The 15,405-nt window shown below is 42.5% G+C and overlaps 1 protein-coding gene and 1 long non-coding RNA gene across 2 annotated transcripts in view; one reads left to right on the top strand and one right to left on the bottom strand.

Moving 5' to 3' along the window:
* LOC106994417 (uncharacterized) overlaps positions 1-15,405 on the top strand; it is a 216,520-nt gene that overhangs the window by 128,433 nt on the left and 72,682 nt on the right. The window lies entirely within an intron of this gene.
* Positions 1-15,405, bottom strand: part of LOC106994416 (uncharacterized) — a 131,244-nt gene that overhangs the window by 62,998 nt on the left and 52,841 nt on the right. The window lies entirely within an intron of this gene.

The following is a 15,405-nucleotide window of genomic DNA, read 5'->3' as shown; positions in this document are numbered from 1 at the left end:
CTCCTGCAGGGTTGCTGACCCAGCCATCCTGCAGGCTGGTAAGAGGCTTCCTATTTCAGGAGGCAGCTGGCAGCACCCAGGGGCTGGGAGAGCTCAGTTGTCATCCCCTTCTCAAAGGGCCCTTTCAGCCATACACTTGGGGTGGATATGCAGGGCTGGGCAGCCCACTGGCCATAAGCCTTCAAGCTGAGACAAACCAGTTCCCAAAGACTGAAGTAACAGGAAGGGTTGACCATCTCTCCCTCTTCCCTGAACGCTTCTACTCAACCTGGAAAGGGGCATAGGGTCAGTGCAGGTTCATTCTAGGGATAGCCTAGGTATTTGGAAGATGAAGTGGGCCACAATGTGTAGACAGATGCCCAGCCAACTGATAGTATTAAATTATTTTTGAATATTCAAATGTTGGCCCAAATGATTTCTTAATTATTTCAAATAGAAAGTATATTTGGATTAGACCTTTAAATGTGGACGGAAGCTGCACTGGAAAATGCCTGGTCTTTCAGGCTAGATACAAAGGCAGCTCAGCATTTGCCTGTTACACTCATCATCAAATACTAAGGCATTTTGATAAGAAAGCCCTTTATGCATCCTTATTTAATGGAATTGGGAGCAGGGAGATAGGAGAGCCAAGCTTACTCAGGGTCACAACTATCTGGTGTCAGAATAGATGGATAATTAGAATGATTGTTACTTTAAATACACTATAGGCAAATTAATTTTGTAAAAGTGAAAACACATTTGCTCTCTCTTCACAGAGATGCAGAATGAAACAGTTTGACATCAGATAATAAGAGCCAAGGCAGAAATGTTTCCTCCCGGTTATCTGGGGAGCCATCCATCCAGTCTCGGTGCGTGCCTATTCATTCTAATGGCATGGCTTGCTCCCGTTGATTCTAAGCAGTGGAGATAGAGCTCAGGAGGGCTCTTCCAGTGTGGTCCCTCTTCCTTTTTTTTTTTTTTTTCCTCAGCTCTACCACTGACTTGCAGTCAGGACATTTATCCTCTTTTCAGGGTTTACAGAGCTGTGGTCAAGCACTCAGTCTTGGATTACAGTCCCATCTATCACTGAGGGCCTGTGAACCTTGGAAAAATTAGCCCCCAAGTTCCCTCTTTTATATAATGAAATTAGGAGCAGTACCTACCCCATAGTTCGTTAAATCATTAATAAGAGAGTCCATCTGGAACACTGGCCAGCATGCAGAGCACTCATTAAATTCTCAAAGACTGTAATTTATTATTATTTAAATAATTTTCTCTTATCTTGCCAAATTTGACCAAATGATTGAGAAGACATAATTATATTGATGATCGTGCATTTGTGGTACAAATATGAAAGAGACTAAGATATTTAATGAAAAGAATGCTCTGCACTGCTTTATATGACTCAACACAAGGGTGAGTAGTACCTTCTTCCTGAAAGCGGCACGTCAGATGATCACTATCGAGCACATGTTTGGGTTGGAACTCTAAGGCTGCCTTTGTGTAGGAGACTTTTTTGGGTTCTGTTGCTTCAACTAAGCAACAATTCAGTACTTTCCAGACAGCTCTCCTGTACTATATCTGGATCTACTCTAGTCAGAATCTTCAAATTTTAATTCCAAAACACTTATTTTTCTTTCTTTGTTAAGTATGATGCCATGACAATATAATTCTGAGTGGGAAGTTGCCTTATTTATAGCTTTCTAAGAAATTTTTAAAAAATTTAAAGTACCCTTTAACAAAACAAACTACACTTTGACAATACTAAAGGAAATTTTAAGAAGGATGGAAGTGTTTGAGGAGTGAGATGCTTTCACTTTTACTAATTTCTTCCTCAGTCAAGAGATAGTTTTCAATGATAGAGACCATGCTTCGTGTGGGAATGGTGAGAACTCTGTTAATGTGACAGTTTTAGAAACTTTCAATGTTTTTTTAACAACAGCAACACAAACCCTCTGCTTAAAAACAAAGTGATAAATTAAAAAAAAATTTTTTAGTCCTCAGAACATTTGCATTTGTGTTTATAACTTCAGGCACATTAAGTTCTTTTAGTCTTCTGTTGTGTTCCAGAAATACCTGTTTACCAGATTTCTCAATGGAGGGTCAAGTCTCTTGAGAATGCACCTTTGTGAGAACATCTTCTCAACAGATGGATTTTCTTAGCCTAGATTTTAGATTATGCATTTTCATGATACATGCTTTTCAAGGTTCTGCAAATATATTTCCTTCTATTGATAAAGTAATTTATTCCAATTCCAACTTTCTCCCAAAAATATTGTGGTGGCTTTCAAAAAACTTTTATTAGCGATACAACCAAGAAAGAAAAATGAAAACCACCAGATTCAGCCCAACTGCTTCTAGTGTTATTGCTCTGAGCCTCCTCATAGTGGAAACAAAGAGGAAAATGAAATTAGTTACAATATTGACATTGTTTTCAAACCTAAATACCCATGAGTTGCTTATGAGGAGGACATTTTGTCCTGGCCCCAGATCTGAGAAAAATTTCTCCCCTTGGGTCTTGTTAAAAAAAAAAACAAACTATGTAATATAATTTTTCTAAAGTTCAAAAGATCCCTACACTAAATTTGTCATACTGAATTTTCTATGACTGTCCTCTCATAAGTAGAAGACAGTACAAAACCACAATTCAATAAAAGCCATTCTATGAAAGGTCAAAGCACAGGCAAGTAACCTAGGACCCATGACCATGTGAGTCCTGCCCTCCTTCCACCATGGAGTGAAATCTAATTCCAGGAAGCCCTCCCAGGAAAAGACATAAAGCCCTGAAGAGAAGAGCTGACTTACCCCAGTCTGCAACAGGTGACAGTCAGAAAAAGACAGGGCTGTTTTCCATTCAGACTGAGCTAGCAGAATTCCCGGCCTAACAATCGTCAGCTGTAGGATGTGTGATACCTTCCAGGGCAGTGCCGTCCACAGGAACATTCTGCAGTGACAGGAACCTTCCATACTCTGTGCTGTCCACCTCCATAGCTACTAGACTCATGTGAGTGTTCAGCATGTGAAATATCGAGGCTGAGAAACGGAGCTTAATTTTCTTTGCACTTAATTAATTGAAATTTAAGGCCGGGCACAGTGGCTCTTGCCTGTAATCCTAGCATTTTGGGAGGCTGAGGAGGGCGGACCACCTAAGGTCAGGAGTTGGAGACCAGCCTGGCCAACATGGCGAAACCCCATCCCTACTACAAAAATCAGCCAGGTGCAGTGACAGGCACCTGTAATCCCAGCTATTCAGGAGGCTGAGGCAGGAGAATTGCTTGATCCCAGGAGGTGGAGCTTGCAGTGAGCCGAAGTTACACCCCTGCACTCCAGCCTGGGCAACAGAGCGAGACTCCGTCTCAAAAAACAAACAAAAACAGAATTTTGAAAATCCACATGTGGCCAGTGGCTACCGTATCAAACAGGAGGCTCTTGAGCACCGTGAAGTAGTCAGTTCAGTGTACCCCTGCTCTGACTCTGGGCCTCCTGTGCTGCTGGGGGCTTCTCTTGGCCAGGCCTGGTGTAGAGGGGAAGAGCCAGACATTGCATCTATTTGGATGGTAGTTCTGAGAGCATGAATTGGTAATGGCCTTGGTCAGAGATGATGGAGCAGGACAAAGGCTGGCACGTGAGTGAGATGCCCGAACTGGCCGAAAGCCTACAGCAGTCACGGGGTCACCGACAGCAGTCAGAGGCCTCTGTACTCGTCTTGATGGCCACACCTGGGGACAGGTGATGTGCAGCTCAGGCCGGGGTTTACAGTGGCGGCTCTGGTGACAAGTTCAGGCTCAGTGGTGTGTTTGTCTCCTTTCACTGTTCTCAGGCATGAGGTGTGGAGGGCCCCCAGCTGCGGACCCACATTACCGATGGGTAACAATGTCATGAACTCATTTTAGTTGTACGGCTTAGATTGCAATTCGTAAGGTTAAAGTAGAAAAAAAAGTTTTTTAGAAAGAATACAATAATAAGAAGCAAACCTCATTTCACAACACAGGTCCGGTTAAGGAAAGTAAATATAAACCAGATTCCACGGTGTCTTACTCAACAGCAAAATGTTTTTACAGGGCAATAAGACAAGATGTTCCCGCATGTTCCAGTAACTGCTGAAATTTTAACCCCCAAAAGGATACACTTTGGTGATACAGAAATAATGGAATATTTTGGAACAGTAGCAGATATTGCATTCGTTATTTGAACATATGTAAATTTGATATAAAAAGAACGATGCTGGTAACATTTTATTATTTTTTTGAAAATTTTATTTTGTGTGTGCAGAAAAAATCACTTGCTCAAAAATGGGTCAGTGTAATGCAGTTCAAGTAAAAAGCTTCTATACGCTGGCTTACACCAAGAACTTCCCTAAATATGATTGTGATTTTTCATAATGATCATAATACTAGGGTAAATGGAAAACAATTACTCTCTTTTGCACTAATATATTGCATTAGCTATCGAAAGTGATGTCAGATTCAAGTCTAATTACTTCTATTTCACTTCTGCTATTTTTCTCCTCACTTTATTGTTTTGTTTTCTGAGCCTCCAGTCATTTCTCTAAAAATGCAGTATTTCTTTATCAAGTAGCAACAGAAATTATGTAAATAAATAATTCCTTAAAAATTAAATGAAGCCAGTCATCAGAGTCGGGTGAAACAAGTTATTGCTTTCTTCTAATAGCAAGCCTGTGGGATAAGTAAAAAGATGTATTAAATATCCCTTGAATATTAAGTGTACTTTACTCGTGGATGCTTGGTACACATTTGCACACCACATTAATGTGGCATATTCAGCCTTCAAAGGTCAGAAGCAAAAGGCTTATATTTTAGCCCATGAGAATGAGGAAGAGGATAGGTAAGGAAAAGTTACATGATGATTCCTTAGGCCCTGGCGGAAGCTAACGTGGATATTGATAGGACCATTTTTACCTCCACTCTGACGAATACAAGCCAAGGTCAAAAAGGAAAGGTCAAAATAGATGACAGAGCAGAGTCGATAGCAACAAATGTAAAGAAACTGCAATAGTAATCCCAGCACTTTGGGAGGCTGAGGCCAGTGGATCACCTGAGGTCAGGAGTTCGAGACCAGCCTGGCCAACATGGTGAAACCCCATCTCTACTAAAAATACAAAAATTAGCCAGGCGTGGTGGTGACGCCTGTAGTCCCAGTTACTCAGGAGGCTGAGGCAGGAGAATCGCTTGAACCAGGGAGGTGGAGTTTGCAGTGAGCTGATATCATGCCACTGCACTCCAGTCTGGGTAACAGAGGGAGATTCCAGCCACACAAATAAAATACAATAAAATAAAAATAAAAAATAAAAAACTTGCAATATTGCATGGAGTCCTGTTGCTAACATGCTAGCATCAAGCTCTCAAAGGCTTCATGAGGGTATTATAACTACTGTCATTATTGTTAATAATCGTAGACACATACTAAGACCTTATAATGGACCAGATGATATGCTAAATATTTTGCTTATGTTCTATCACTAATTGTTTAAACCAATTCAGTAAGTTAGACACTTTTTATAACTGAAGAAGCTGAGCTACACAGTGTTGAAATAGCTTGTTCAATAAGTGGAGGAATAAGATTCAGGCTCAGGTCCTCCTGATGCCATGTCTCCCTTCTGATGGCCACAGTCTCACATGGGAAATAGATTCTTAGGGTACCAGATTTCCAAGTGTCTGAGTGGTTTGCATCTAGTTACATTTCCTGCCACTCTCACATTTTGGGGTGGGGGTTGCACAGGTTGCATACAGACTGTTAAGGGCCTTCCTTTTATTTCTTACCTGTTCTCAAGTTTCAAAGTGCATCAACTGTATCCATGAAACTCACGGTATTAAAGATTATATTCATGAAGTTCTTTATTCCTATTTCCTTTTCTAGATGGAAAGTCTCAGTCGTTTCTGTATCATTTCTGGGTGGGGATTTTGCTCCCTGACATATTCTTGAACAATTGGAACATAAAAATCCAGATTTGGAAAATATTTTTATACAATGAAGATCTCAGCTTTGTGACATGGCCCATACGGACTGTTCACATAATTGTTTGGTAGGTGCCAGGTTAATTTTTATAATCGACGTAGTACAAGCCTTGTTGCTAGGCAAACCTGGATTTGAACCCTGGTTCTGCCACTGAATACTCTAAGAAGTTATTTGCCTTTGCCCTGCTTTGGATTCTCCTGTAAAATGGGCTAAAAGTATTTGTCTCATAAATGAAGGTGTGTGGTTTTCATCATGTAGGAGGTGAAAAGCCCTGGTCAGTGGTGATTAGTCACTCAACAAATGACAGCCCTGTGGTCCACAGCTGAAATGATGTCATGACCACTCCCAGGGACAGAAACGGCACCCAGCAAACACCATGGCCTCACCTGACTCCATGCAATTCCCAGCAAACTAATTCGGAAAGTGATAGTTGGACAGTTCTAATTTCCTTGGGTTCTTGCATGGCTGAGAATATCTGTTGCCTTTATACATGAAAGACAGGTACACATGGAGGACAACTTGTCCCTCTTATGGAGTTATGTGTCATGCGCTTTCTCCTCCTGAATGCTGCGGGCATTGCCCTATGTTCTGGCACAAACAGTCAAGGAAAAATCAGTGCTAGCCTGGTTCCACCCTCCCCCCTGCCGCCATAAGGTGTTCTCTTCCTCTGCCTGGATTCCTTTGAAATGGAGGTTCCGTAAATTTACCCGAATGTGTCTTGGTGTTGATTCTGAGTCACTTTTTCCCACGGCACAGATTTTATTTTCATGGAGAGAGACGATCAGGAAACACAACATAAAGAGTAAATTACAGGCCAGGTACACTGGCTCACGCCTGTAATCCCAGCACTTTGGGAAGCTGAGGGGGGTGGATCACTTGAGGTTAGGAGTTTGAGACTAGCCTGGCCAACATGGTGAAACCCTGTGTCTACTAAAAATACAAAAATTTAGCCTGGCGTGGTGGCATGCGCCTGTAGTCCCAGCTACACAGGTGGGCAGGGCAGGAGAATCTCTCGAACCTGGGAGGTGGAGGTTTCAGTGAGCTGAGATTGTGCCACTGCACTCCAGGCTGGACAACAGAGACAGACTCTGTCAACAAAACAAAGAGTAAATTACGTAGTGTTTGGAAAGGGGTAGGGACCTGCTGGATAGAGGTGGGATGCAATTTTCAGTAGGGTGGTTTTGGGTAGCTCTGTCTTAGAAAGGGACATTTGAGCCTGAGTTGAAGGAGGTGAGGGTAGAAGCCGAGTGCACACCCTGAAGGATGGGAGGTTTATGTAGAGGGAGCCACAGCTGAGGGAAGCAGTGAGAAGGCGAACTGCAGAGTGAGATGGGAGGAGAGAGCAAGGGGAGGTCAGGGAGTGCAGGGGCCTGGGTCCAGTAGAGCCCTGTGACCATGATGGAGACGTCAGCTTTCTTTCTGAGTGACCTGGGAGCCACTGCAAGGTTTTGAGCAGACGAGAAACCTGATCTGACTTGTGCTGTGAAAGGAACATTCTGACAGCAGTGTTAAGAATAGATTAGGTTGAGGGAAGACTCAGCTTTTCTTCAGAAACACTTTTTCTTTAAAAATCTATTATATTTTTGATTGTTTTGGTTCCATTTTATTCTGATATTCTCTTTAGAAACAAGAATGACACAGGTCTTGGGTCTCTTGCTCAGTATCTCACCTCTGTGATCTTTACAGACTTTTGCAGACAGCTGCCTTCTCATCATCTTGGGACGAGGTCCCCAAATATGTTCTCTACTTATTCATTCAACAGATAGCGATTATGTGCTTTTTTGTGTTTTAATGAGTGCTCCCCAGCTGAAGGTACAGAGGCAGCAGGAAGGTGAGGGTCCTTGCTTCGAAGACGCTTTACACATCAGTAGCGATGATAGAGTGAGAGCAGATGAACACACATGAGGATCCCACACAGCCACAGTGCCGCGGAGAATAGAAAGTGGGGGTGACGTTCTAGAAAATGATGGAGGGAGGAGCTTGGGATACTTAGGTCAAAGGAGGTCGCTCTGAGGTAATCTTCGAGCTGAGACCAAAGTGACAAGAAGACACCAGCCATGTGCCTAATCAGCAGAGATCAATCGAGGCAGCAGGGAACAGGGAGACCCTGAGCACTGGGAATGAGCTCTGTGTGTTTGAAGAATGAAGAGAAGGTGGGCATATAGCAAGCGAGGGAGGCAGTGTCACTGTAAGGTCAGAGACGCAGGCAAGGAAGGAAATTGGATTTTATTTTCAGGCAAAGGTAGTCATTGGAGGATTTTAAGCAGAACATGGATGTTGTCTGATTTACATTGCTGGAAGGTCAGAGTAGGGCAGGATTTCTTAAACAAGACATAGAAAGCAAACTGCAAACGAGAAGATTCATAAATCATACTTTTTATTGTTAAAATAACTTTTTATTGTTAAAATAAAAACTTCTACCAAAAAATAAGATTTGAAGAGGGAAGAGACAAGCAATCATAAAACCAACCAATGGTTAGTATTCAGAATATATTTAAAAATCCCTACAAATCAAGAAGAAGGAAAAAATTCAATAGAAAAGTGGGTTGAATATATCAATAGGAAAATGGAAGTCAATTCACATGAAAAAGATGCTCAAGGGGACTTATGTTCAGGGACATGCAGATTTTAAAAGCCAAAAGATACTCTTTCATTCCCATCAGATTGGTAAAAGTCAATAGACCTACCATATAACATGCTGGAAAAGATGTGGAGGAATCGGTACTCACACACTGCTGGTGGGGGTTAGAGTGGTAAACGATATTGTGGAGAGTGGTATGCAATACCAAGAAAATACCAAGAAAAGTTGAAGATGCTTATTCTTTTCAACCCGGAAATCCTACCACTGAATACTTATCTTAAATAAAGTTCTGTACGTCTATGCAAGGAAACGCCTCAAATGTGTTCATAATAACATTGTAATAACAAAAAAGAAACAAAGTATCAATGGGAAAAGAAATTATTTTCTATATTTAGGATACTATACAGCACTGAGAAGCTGATGAGTCAGAGGTATCAAAGTAGATCAATTTCACAAGCATACTGTGGAATGAAAGAAAGTTGTAGAAAAAACACTTAGTATGACACCCATAAATATAGTTTAAAAGGCACAAGCATTGTATGTATTGCTTAGAAATCAAGAACAAGGATAAAAATGTATAGAAATGCATGAAAATTACAAACCAAAATACAGATTAATGCTTACCTTTCATGGGGAAGAAAGGGGACCTAATTAGGGAGACATATTCAGCTCTTTCACCAATGTTTGCAATGTTGTTTTAATTAAGTTGCATTGTGGGTATATGGGTATACACTGGGATTTTTTTTGGTTGTCATTTTGACATACAACATATTATTATGAAATCTTTAGATATAAGAAACAGATATAAAGAAAAAAAGATCCCTTAAGCTACTTGTGGAAAATGGCAAGAGAGAGTGAAAGCAGAGATAGCCAATGGAGGATTAGCAAATACATCAATCCAGGCAATAAATTGTGGAGATGGGGGAACGTCAGGGTAGTGCCAACAGGACTTAGTGATAATTGATGCAGAGGCAGTTAAAGAGAGGAATTAGGCATGACTCTTAGAATGTGGACTTGAGAAATGGAATGAATGTAGAACCACTTATAATGAAGACTGGGACATTAGTATGTTTAGGGATGGGAAGGGATCATGAAGTTCAGTTCAGAACATATTATGTTTGCAATAATTAGTAGACATCCAAGTCCAAATGTCAAGTTGACATTTAGATATGAGCCAAGAGCTCAAGGAAAGGAATCGGTGCTAGAGATTTGAATTTGGGAGTTATTAACATGTAGATGAGATGATAATACCAGGAGAGAGATGCCAGAATGTAAGATGCCTGGGAATAATCACCGGGCATTCATTCTGCTATTGACCTAGAAGGAGGTAACACAGAACCCTAAAAAGGAGCCAAGTGTCTTCAGAAGCCAAGTAAGGGGATAATATCTAGAAGAAAGGAAGGGTTAATCCTGCTGAAGTCTAGTAAAATATGGATAGTGTAGTGTCACTATGGAAGTTGTTGGTGTCTTGGCAAAATATGCTTTGGTGTTGTGGTTGGGGCAAAATACAGACTGCACGGACAGGAAAAATGGAGATGGACTAATCCACTTACAGGTAGCAAACAAAATACAATTGAGGGTCCTTTTTATACCCCCACTCTTCTTCTTTCCCTCCCATCCAGAGTCAATCACTATTTTGGAGGTGGTGAATATTCTTTCCATCACATTTTTGCTTCACATGCATATTTACAGAATTAAAATGCTTTGTGTTTGAAAGTTTATACAAATGCTATCATATTTGACACGTCAACATGCAACTTGGCCTTTTCCGCCCCATATTAAAATTTTGAGATATTGGCAACTGCAGATTAGTAGATGAGTCATTTGTTTTTAACTGTTTTATAGTATTCACTGTATCAATGCAGGACAATTTATTTCTTTATTCTCCAATTTATGAACATTTAGGTGAGTTTCAACTTTTGTTGTACATGGCTCCTTAGACTTATGTTCAGAGTTTTCTTTTGTTTGAATACCTAGAAGTTGAAGGGGTTTTTTTGTTTGTTTGTTTGTTTTTGTTTTTTTTTTAGACAGAGTGCAGTGACCCCATCTCGGCTCACTGCAACCTCTGACTCCCTGGTTCAAGCGATTCTCCTGTCTCAGCCTCTCGAGTAGCTGGGATTACAGGCATGCACCACCACGCCCAGCTAATTTTTGTATTTTTAGTAGAGACAGGATTTCACCATGTTGGCCAGGCTGTCTTGAACTCCTGACCTTGTGATCTGCCCTCCTCAGCATCCCAAAGTCTTGGGATTACAGGCATGAGCCACCGTGCCTGGCCAAAGTTGAACTTCTGATTTCTTAGATTATAGGTGTCTTAAATGTCTGGAGCTGCCATTAAAAAATATCATAGACAGCTACAACAGCTTAAACAACAGAAATTTATTTTCTCACTATTCCAGAGGCTGGAATTCTGAGATAAGAGTGCCAGCATGGCTGATGGAGGTCCTCCACCTGGCTTGCAGACTGCTGCCTTCTGGCTGTGTCCTCATATGGCAGGGGGAAAGAGAGAAATACAGAGAAAGAGAGAGAGAGAGAGAGAAAGGGAGAAAGAGAGAGAGAGAGAGATCTTTTCCATTTATTTATTTACTTTTGAGACAGGGTGTCACTCTGTCACCCAGGCTGGAGTATGGTGGTGCGATCATTACTCACTGCAGCCTTGACCTCCTGGGCTCAAGGGATCCTCCCACCTCAGCCTCCTGAGTAGTTAGCACCATAGGCATGCACCACCACACCCAGCTAGTTTTTAAATTTTCTGTAGAGATGGGTGTAAAGATATGTTGCCCAGGGTCGTCTGGAACTCCTGGGCTCAAGGAATCCTCCTGCTTTGGCCTCCAAAAGTGCTAGAAACACAGTTGTGAGCCCAGCAGTTGGTCTTTTTTTCTTATAAGGTCACAGTCTATCAGATTAGAGTCTCACCCTTATGAGTTCATTTAATCTTAATTACCTCCTTCCAAATATAGTCACGTGGGAGCTTAGGGCCTTAACATATGACTGTGTGTGCGAGTGTGTGTGTGTGTGAGAGAGAGTGTGTGTGTGAAAGAGAGAGAGTGTGTGTGTGAGAATGTGTGAGAGTGTGTGTGAGTGTGTGTGTGTGTGTCTGTGTGTGTGAGTGTGTGAGTGTGTGTGTGCTTGTGTGAGAGTGTGTGTCTGTGTGTGTGAGAGTGTGTGTGAGTGTGTGTGTGCGCGTGTGTGTGAGAGTGTGTCTGTGTGTGTGAGAGTGTGTGTGAGTGTGTGTGTGTGTCTGTGTGTGTGTGAGAGAGAGAGTGTGTGGCGGGGGCACAATTCAGTCCATAGCAATAGGTTAGGGGAATTTCCAGCTTTATTGGATCCTGCCAAATTGCTTTTCTGAGAGGTTGTATCAATTTACACTCTCATAAACGGAGTAAGAACCATGTGAAGTTGAAAATCAAGCAAAGTAATAAAACTTTTAAGTTTTTCTAGCATTTTGGGTCACAAATTGATATCTGACATTGAAAACTCATAAGACATGAATGGGAACCAAATTCCAGATTCTAGAAACCATTAAATTACAGACTCTAAGGACCCTCATCTTTGAGAGGCACCTTACGTGCCATCTCGTTTAACCACTAGATAACATCAGAATCAGTCAGGCTGTCCACCCAAACACCAACCATTTGTTAAGCATGTGAGATTTCTCAAACATCTTTCAATCATGGAACTCAATTAATTTAGGATAAATTAATTAATTAGTCATTTAACAGTAGCTTCTTAAGATGACCCATGTCATTTTAGGAGTAAAATGTGGGAATGCTAGTTTATAGCACTGTAGGAGCAAAACCAAGTTCAATATTTCAAATATATACTTTCTAAGTTCTTAGGACAAATACTGCCTCATTCTCATAACATAGTGTAAGAAGCCCTCGCCCAAGAACTCATGAGGTTCAGAGTTAATGTAGTTGAGTTGGTCTCTTTTCGACCTAATGTCTTGGTTTGTGTGCCCGATTTCTTGCTGAGGCTCTGAGTAAATGGTCAAAACCTTGTGCCCTTCTTTCCAGTAATTAGTTCTCTTGATTTTATGGTCGCTCCAATCCTCTACTTGAGATACTGGGTGCCCTCAGTACTCCAGTCCTACTTTGCCCTATCCATCCACCCAGACCTCCTGTCATCTACTCCAGATAGCACTTACCCACCTGCTTAGCTTTCTCTTTTTTTTTTTTTTTTTTGAGATGGAGTCTCTCTCTGTTGCCCAGACCAGAGTGCAGTGGCACAATCTCGGCTCACTGCAACTTCCATCTCCCAGGTTCAAGTGATTCTCCTGCCTCAGCCTCCCGAATAGCTGGAATTACAGGTGGCCACCACCACATCTGGCTAATTTTTTGTATTTTTAGTAGAGACAGGGTTTCACCGTGTTAGCCAGGCTGGTCTTGAACTCCTGACCTCAGGTGATCCTCTCACCTCGGCCTCCCAAAGTGCTGGAATTACAGGTGTGAGCCATAGCACCTGGCCCCTCCTTTTGCCTTCAATGTATCCTGGCTGCCCTTTGTCTATCCCATACTGTACCTCTATCTGTTCAACAAATATTTGTTTAATTCCTACTGAAAGTTGTGAACACTGAAATGAGCAAGAAATACAGAAGAAGTAAATTTTGAGCTGAGCTTGAGGGATGGAGGAGTGTAGGAGCGATGAGAAGGCATTCCAGGCCAAAGAAATACCATTAGTAACAGGGACACACCTCTGGAATGAACAGGGCATGGTAAGTTACTTGTAAAGTCAAATGAGAAGGCCAGGAACAGGTACCAAAGGGACAAACCCAGTTCCAGCTGCTACCAAAAAAGCACTGGTGTAGCAGGCTAGCATGCATCCAAGGAGTAGCTGCTCCTTCGGTGGCAATCAAAGCACATGGTGCCCAGGTGTGGGCAGTGCGAATTTAGATGATGTAAGTGACCCAGGAAAGGGGCCCCATGAGCCAGGAGAAGAATAGCAGCAGTGTAATACACAGTGAGGAATATTCAAGAAGGCAAGGCCGGAAAGCCGGTGGCACTAGGCAGGTCTGTGGTGAGGGGGCAGTCCCAGCCACTGAGCTGGGGCTCAGGAAACAGAGCCTTAAGTCCTGGAAATGGGGGTAGGAGAGTAAAATGGAGCTCCAAGTATTAGAACCAGAGCACCGTGGCAGGAGTATTATTAGTGTGCAGCCCCCTAAGATGGACTTACACAGCTTTTTAGATGACTATGGTCCAGGGAAGATGAGGATGGCTTTAGCTGCATGTGGGACACAGCAGGTTGCAGCTGCCGCTGGGGTAGGGATGTCATGGCTAGAATGAGTCGAGTGCTACATGGAGAACAACTCCGTTCTGAGGTCTCCCAGACGAAATCCAATCCTCAATCCTGCCCGTGAAGGGAGGTATTTTTTCGAGTTCAGGGAAGCAGTAAAAGGAGATGGATGTGAGTAAGAAGAGCAAATATGCTGGTAACTACGATTAAAGGTGGCTAAATAGAAAATTTTAGAGGCCAAATTATTTTTTAAAACAGTGCGCAGTGTTTACATGCACTGCCACAATCTTATGGTTGTTTTCCAATTATTGTTCATTGATCAGGGCAGATCTGAGTGTGAACCGTATGTTATCCTTCTTAAAATAAAAAAGAAGAGAAATTATGTAAGATTTGTTGACCATTGCACAAATGTACTAGAATCTCGACAAGTTCTTTGTGGGTGTCAGCCTGCCATGCTGGCTTGCATAGACAGTTGAAGGGTTTTTTGTTTTTGTTTATTTTATAGGGCCTCATTCTGTTGTCCAGGCTGGAGTGCAGTGGCATGATCCCAGCTTACTGCAGCCTCAACCTCTTGGCTCAGGCAATCCTCCTGCCTACGCCTACTGAGTAGCAGGGGCTACAGGCATTCGCCACCACACCTGGCTAATTTAAAATTTTTTATTGTGTAGACGGCATCTCACCATGTTGCCCAGGCTGGTCTGGAACCCCTGGCCTCAAGCGATCTTCTCACTTCAGTCTTCCAAAGTGCTGGAATTACAGGCCTGAGCCACTGCATCCTGCCGACGGTTCAAGATCTTAATTGACCTTAGAGAAGAATAAACTGCGAGCTTACTAAAAAGGGCTTACTAAAGAAATGCTGTCTGTGGATTGCATTAACTACAGAAATACTGTCTATAGGTTAGATGAACAACTTCTTTTACCAGCACCCCTCAAAGGCTGGAAGAGATGCCATACAGAGCAGGGAGGTATTGGCTGGGGACTTTATGGGGACACGGCTTTGGGCATATATGAGTCCCTTGGCTCCTTTCTATAATCCAGGCACTTCGATGCCTTTAATAATAACGGTAACACAGTCTATAGTAAGCCTGAGGTCAGGAGTTTGAGACCAGCCTGGCCACCATGGTGAAATCCCGTCTCTACTAAAAATACAAAAATTAGCCAGGCATGGTGCTGGGCACCTACAATCCCAGCTATTCGGGAGGCTGAGACAGGAGAATCGCTTGAACCTGGGAGGCGGAGGTTGCAGTGAGCTGAGATCGTACCACAGTACTCCACCCTGGGCGACAGAGGAGACTCTGTCTCAAAAACAAAAAACCAAAAACCAGTAATACAGTCTATAGTAATCGTCTAGTGAGCAGCTGTCCCCTTAGATGTGATGATGATTGTGGTTGTCCTTTCTCTCATGTACTCATACTTTCTCCGGAAATAAGAGGAAACACTGGTGGTGGTTAGGAGTCCCAAGTGTCCTCGGTGAGTGGGGTAGGCACTGGCAGACAGAGCAGGCGGGGTGTGTGCTGAGGTGCATTTGGGGTCTGGATTCTGTGAACTGGTGATACCGGGTGCTGCGGTTAGCCCAGGCACTTCTGTCCAGCTACAAAGTTGCTGTATTTTATTAACTCCAAGATGCCACCAGTTGT

This window comes from Macaca mulatta, chromosome 18 (assembly GCF_049350105.2).
Source record: "Macaca mulatta isolate MMU2019108-1 chromosome 18, T2T-MMU8v2.0, whole genome shotgun sequence".
Classification (NCBI taxonomy): Eukaryota; Metazoa; Chordata; class Mammalia; order Primates; family Cercopithecidae; genus Macaca; species Macaca mulatta.
Note: the sequence above shows the minus strand (reverse complement) of the source record. Positions and strands in the feature narration are given on the sequence as shown.